This window comes from Megascapheus bottae, chromosome X, assembly GCF_031878675.1.
Source record: "Megascapheus bottae isolate mThoBot1 chromosome X, mThoBot2.hap1, whole genome shotgun sequence".
Classification (NCBI taxonomy): Eukaryota; Metazoa; Chordata; class Mammalia; order Rodentia; family Geomyidae; genus Megascapheus; species Megascapheus bottae.
Window position 1 is genome coordinate 13756366 of NC_143547.1, and position 7171 is coordinate 13763536.

The following is a 7171-nucleotide window of genomic DNA, read 5'->3' on the forward strand; positions in this document are numbered from 1 at the left end:
GATTGTGGTTTGAACCCAGCCTGGCCAGAAAAGTCCTTAGACTTTAATCTCCAATAAACTACCAAAAAAAGCCATAAGTGGAACTGTGGCTCAGGTAGTAGCATGCTAGCCTGGAGCAAAAATGCTTAGGAATGGCACTGAGGTTCTGAGTTCAAGCCCTAGGACTCAATCTTCAATAGACTGTGGAATAGATCATTTTTTCCCTTACAAGATCTGGTTAATATTAATGCCTCTCCAAATATATGTCGATTCCTCATATTTGCTCAGGTTTTATATAATAACTGAGTTCCATGTACAGTTCCAGTCATATAGTATAATTTCAAAGTATAGTCATCTGTAATTGTGTTTTTGTATGAAATGTATCATTATTATCAGCAAGAATGGATACACAAATTCAAATAACAAGAGATAATATTAAACTTGCCAGTTTAACAAAAATAAAATTATTTGATTTGTGTTGATAAAAGTATAATCAGACTTTCTGAAAGAGATATTTTCTTTATCTATAGGAAATGTATTATCATGCTTCTTTAATACCTAGGTATTCAAGGGGCCGGGAGTTTGGCCTAGTGGTAGAGTGCTTGCCTAGCATGCACGAAGACCCAGGTTCGATTCCTTGGTACCCCACATACATAGCAAAAAGCCGGAAGTGGTGCTGAGGTTCAAGTGGTAGAGTGCTAGCCTTGAGAAAGTCCAAGGACAGTGCTCAGGCCCTGAGCTCAAGCCCAGGACTGGCAAAAAAAATACCTAGGTATTCAAATATGAGCTTTTGTCTAGAGATTCAAACAAACATGGTAGAAGTAGGGTTTTTCTTGTAAAAGTATATTCATGTCTTGGTACCCATTACCCCCCTTCCCAAGACATGTGAAAGGGTATCAATGTATGTGAATTAATGCACCTTCTATCTGGCAAATATCATGTAACCCTTTTACTAATTACAATAAAAAAATACTGAAAATAAATAAATAAATAAATAAGAAAAAAAAGAAAACCAAAAAAAGTATATTCAAATTAGATATGGCTAAGACAAAAACAAATATTAAAATCATTGAAAATATCTACCAGAATTTCATCTTCTAGCTAATGACTATTAGTCTTTTAGTATATGTGATATTATCCTTAATAAATTTTCTCTCTCAGATAAACTACTGCCTTCTTGGGAAACCTCATTAAATGTGAGTGAGAAATCTTCAACTCTAAATAATCATGTCAGCAGAATGCTTCAATTAATATGGCCAGAACATGGGATTTAGCATTATTAATTTGAAAGTTATTTTAATTTTCTGTGTAACTCTTGCATTGTTTTTGAGGAGGTAGGAATTAATAAATTATTTCAATGTACTTTCTGTGTGTGTGCACGCGCGCACGCACATGACTGCCTATGTGAGTGTGTGGATACTGCTCTTGCAGCTTGAACTCAGGGTCTGGGCATTGACCCTGAGCATTTTTTCCAGAATTTTAGTGTTCTACCACTTGAGCCACAGCTCCACTTGCAGCATTTTGCTGGATAATTGAAGATAAAATTCTCATGGCTAAGCACTGGTGACTCAAGCTTTCCATCTTAACTACTCAGGAAGTTGAGATCTGAGGAACATGATTCAAAACCATCTCAGGCAGGAAAGTCTTTGAGACTCATATCTTGGTTGACACAGACCCAGTCTCTATGGCAGGAAATTATGCTTTATTTCAGAGGGAGAGGGTTTGGAGTATAGTTTTTATTGAATAATATTATATTCCACTTTGTTCCACAGTCAAACAGTTCCCTTTGGATATAAGATCTGTGCATTTTTCTTATGTGTTTATGCAAAGAAAATTATATACATATAATATATTAAGGCACACATATATGTTAATATGTATATATAGCATATTTAGAAGTAGTTTTAATTTTAATTGTACCATACTCTATATACTGTTATATATCTTAGTCTCTTCCCTGTATTACATATCATTACTTAATACAGCTACATATTACTGCATAAAATAGCCACACAATAACTTAAATAACAAATTCTCTACTAGGGAAAATTTGGCTTATTTCCAGTCTGTATCTGTATATATTTGTAGAGATACATGTGGAATACATTCCTAGCAGAGACAGGGGTAGTTTCAAGGGTTTTTACATTTTGTTTTGACCAATCTTTGACATTTTCTTGCATAAGGATTAAGCAATTTAAACTACATGAGAAAAGTAATGGGTTGCCTGACTACCCATATCCTTGCTGACACAAATCAAATAATTTTATCTTTGTTGAGCTGATCGGTTAGAAAATATCTTTTGTAATTTAAATTTGTATTTGTCTTCTTTTTGGTGAAATTGATACATATTTATATGACGAATTCCCATGTCTGCTACACATGGTAGACCGCTATCATCTAACATGTTCTTTTCAAGAAATTCCTTTGTCCCATGCCATAGACTATACTGAATATACTGTATTGTGCTACATAATCCTCCAACACTGGCCCTAGTTTTTAGTAGTAGTCTTGAAGTAAAAATGTACAGGAGCACATGAAAGAAATCAGCCAGCAATTGTATGTGCCTAAGACTAAACTAAGTTGAACAAATATTTAAGTGTGTATAACAGTGTACTACAAAGATGAAAATGAATAACTTATTCTTTCATTTATTTATTTTTTGTCAGTTGTGGGGCTTGAACTTTGGGCCTGAGCACTGTCCCTGAGCTCTTTATCTCAAGGCTACCACTCTACCAGTTGAGCCATGGTGTCACTTCCAGTTTTCTTGTGGTTAATTGGAGATAAAATTCTTACAGACTTTTGTGCTTGGGCTTTGGATAGTGATCCTCAGACCTTAGCCTCGTAAGTAGCTAGGATAATCGGCATGAGGCAATAGCACCTGGTGAAAATGGATGATTTTGACTGTGAGGCAGCAGTAGCTGGCTCAGATGATGAAGACCATTAAAAAAAAATCTCCTTTGGACCAAATGTCCAGAGCGACTTAAAAATGCTATGAACAACAAAGAATAAATTTCTATCATTGGTGCTACGCATATGACTTTTATGTTCCAAATTATAACACCAAATATAATGAAGGAAGCACAATGAGATTCAGTGTCCAAAAGAACATTGTACACCTTTTTTGATTTGAAGAATCTATGTACTGACTAGGCATGTTTAGTTAATTGTACTGTGACCCTTTCCAGGTGATTTTTTTTTCAAGAAAACTTTATTGACACATTAACAATTTTCTGCATAAGAACTTGAAATTACTCATTGAAATACTAAATAAGAACCAAGAACATGATCTTAAAAGATTGTTATAGCTGAAGTTACAACAGCTATTACAGTGGATAAGAAAGTTAGACTATGACCAATTATATTTAACCTTTAGGTGTACAATTGCAAAACTTACTATGACTCATTGGTGGCTGATTAGTAGGTTCAGTTGTCAGTGCTAGATAGGACATATCTAATCTTTCTCAATATTAGAATTACACTATTCTAAATACTTTACAAAATATCTTCTACAACTCACTGCTTATTCCTTATTGAGGTTATCAAAAACTTCCTACAGTATTATCTTTAGAGGTCATTTCATGCTTTGATAGATGAATAATCTCTAAATGAGAGTCTTTATTGATGATGGCAGTTTCACAAATCTAACTGAATTGAGAGCCAAGAGTGACTAGCTTATATAATGAACTACTCTGAGCAAAAGTCATAATAGTATGTAATTCCATTGTGTTTATGGTATTTCTCTTGCACTTTTATTCCAAGGAAGGCGTGGTATTATGACAGTTGTTAAATCTGTAGCAGCTTTTCCATTGAGACTTGTGTCTTCCTCCTGAAATATGTTAATACCTCAGTTGCTTATTTCCTCAAATAGTTATGGAATTCGTAGACCCCCAAACAAATGTCCATTTTCTTTGTTTTCTTCTAAACAATTAGAATTTTTAAAAGTCTCAGTATATCTTTGATGAGACTTTATTTAGTGGAAGATATAAGGAATGTGGATATGACAAGATGGTGAAGTACCACTTGTTAGACTCCTTTTATGGGAAGTTGTTGCCTGGTTTAAATTAGATTAGACTCCTCTTTCATCTTTGCAGTTCAAGAAAGGCTTTTTGTGCTCCCTTTATTACCATGTGCTGGGCAAACTATTTAAGGGGCAAATATCAGATGATGAACTCACTGAGGGATCAAATATATTATTAAATTAGCAAAAGTTATCATGCCATCTGTATGTAAGACAACTCATATTCAAGGTAATTATTCATAATTATATCCAAATGAAGCTGATTTTATCACCAATCCATATGACAAATGAAGGTCCTTGAGTTCTTGGTCTCTTTGTAATTATTTTAATTAACTAATATGGTAAACCTATTCTTAAAATCAGATCTTAATTTCATCACAGGCTAATGAATTTATTAGATATGATGGTATTTATAATAAGTGAATATTAATTTTCTAATCCTATTTAAAAATAAAAAGGTAAATAAGCTACTCGAAGAAAATCAGTACCTATTTCTTTTGTGATAGTCATGTATTTACAAACCTAGAAATTTTCATATGAACTGAGTCAAGTGTTATCAATTCACAGAGTTATAATAACTCAGGTTATCCATCATACTGCTAATTACTATAATATAGACATTGTGGAAAACCACAAGTAAATATAATCATTACAATATAATATTATAATGCCCTTAATAGAGAAGTGTTGAATACTTTACTTTGGAAAATAATACTCAGGTACTTATGGAAAATATGAACCAAATTAAAAAAAGGTATTCAATTTTCTTATGGGTAATGGTATAAAATTAAATACATGTTAGAAATTTAAAATGTAATCATTATACTTTGCAAGAACATTATGTCAATAATGTCTATACAAACAAAGAAAATTAATCTTAGAGAGATGAATGGTTTTCCCAGTGCCATTTAACCAGACAAAAAAATGATTATGTAGATGCCACAAGAATGGTTCCCAAAGAAAAACAACTGTTTTTTTAATTTGTACATTTGACATTTTATCTAAGAAATAATTTTCTAATCCAAGATCACAAGGATTTACCTTTTTTTCATCTTAGAGTTTAGCTTTTAATGCACTTTTATGATTTTTGTATACCTTGTGAATTAGGAGTTCAACTTAACTAGGAGTTTAACTTAACTTAATTATCAAAACCATTGTCATTTATTTTTTCCTATATATCTGCTGAGTAATTATGGTTTGATCTATCTTGCATGAGCACTGGGATTAGCTGGAAGTTGTGTACTATGTTATTTCTCATCTCTTTTGTTGTCCCCTGGTTATCTCATATTGTTACAGTATCTTGCCTTGTCATCTGATATATTGTATATATGTTTATTTGTTTATTTGAAATAGGATAGGGAAGGGGGAAAATGAGATGGGAGGCGCAGGTGGGGGAGGGAAACGGGGACAAAAACATGAGAAGGGGTGGCAATGATTGTTAAGTAATGCAACTTCTATCTGGCGAATATAATGTAACCCTTCTATTAATTACAATAAAAAATACAAATATATAATGTAAAGTTTAAGATAAAAGAAATACCAGAAGGTCTAGGTTGCTCTTTTCACATGTCTGCTGGTTGTTAGGCTAGTTCATTTAGTACATTTCATCTACAATGGCTATCTCTGCCATGTGAAGATATACTGAATATCTTCACATGGTAGATTCAGCATTCCAAATAGCAATAAGGGATGATGAAGTCCAATGATCTTTACTATTTGGATGCTGTTTGCTATTTACTGAGGGGTATCTGGGTTGATTCCATATCTTGGTTGTAGTAAATAGTGCTGCAATGAACATAGTTGTGCTGGTAGCTTTAGTGTGTCATTGTTTGTGATCATTTGGTAAAATGCCTAGGAGTGGGATCGGTAGGTCATATGGAACCTCTATGTTTATTCTTTTGAGTATCCTCCGTACTGCTTTCCAGAGTGGTTGAAAAAGTTTACATTTCCACCAGGTACAATTGTCTAAATCAGTACCAATTACTGGTATCTGTCAAGTTCTCAGCAATATCTCTAACACCTAGACTGATGTGTAGCACAGTGCACTGTGAATATGTTTACATTTAGTGATTATAGGTTGATTAAATTAAATTGCTTGTAAATAGAGAGAAGCAAAACTAGAACCCAGTTTGCACATATTAATCAGTGAAATAATTTAATCAAATGCTCAAAATGTATACTATTCTTATTAATTTTTTGAGCTAATGATGAAAACATTAGATATTCTGGTATACCCACTGCATTTTTGCAGCTCTCCTTCTATCATTGACAATATTTTCTTATTCCCTTAATGTTAATATTTTAGTCATTTACATTTTGGCTACGTTGTATCATATAATAGAATCTAATTTAAAAAGAAATTTCCTCAAGCCATACAATGAGGCTTATTTTCTCTTTTACAAATACTACAGAGGTTGATCTAGCATTTTAGTGACATTAAGAAACAATGCAAGGAAAGACGTTAAAATCTTTATATTTTAGATTTTTTAGAAGCCTTTTTTCCTTTCTCTTCTTTTTTTTTTATTGTCGGTGTAATGTATAGAGGGTTACAGTTACATTTGCCAGGTAGTAGGTGCATTACTTCTCACACACTGATACCCCCTCTCACAATTTTGTCCCCGTTCCTCTCCCCCACCTCCTCCCAATCATCTTGTTTTTCCCCCTTCCCTGTCCTATTTCAAACGAAAAAATAAACGTATATACAATATAGCAGGTACAAAATCAGATACAGTAACAATATGAGATTAACTAAAGGGCAAAAAGAGAAGAGAAGAGAAGAGAAATAACATAGTACATTAAAAACAGCAACCACACAAGATAAAGTCTTGTTTCCATATCCTAGAGATCCTTTCATTTAGTCTTATCATATATGACCTTATATATCTATGTTTTGAGCTATTGTGATCCTCAGCTAAGGGAGTCCTAGATGTGTACTAATTATTACAAATGAGGGAAACCATTGATCCTATGTTCCTTTGGGTCTGACTTACTTCACTTAATATGATTTTTTTCCAAGTCTTTCCATTTCTTTACAAATGGGGTGATGTCATTCTTCCTGATGGGAGCATAGAATTCCATTGTGCATAAGTACCACATCTTCTTGATCCTATTCTCTATTGAGGGGCATCTTGAGGACATTTGAACCATCTCACTAAGTACTCTATTCTACCAAAC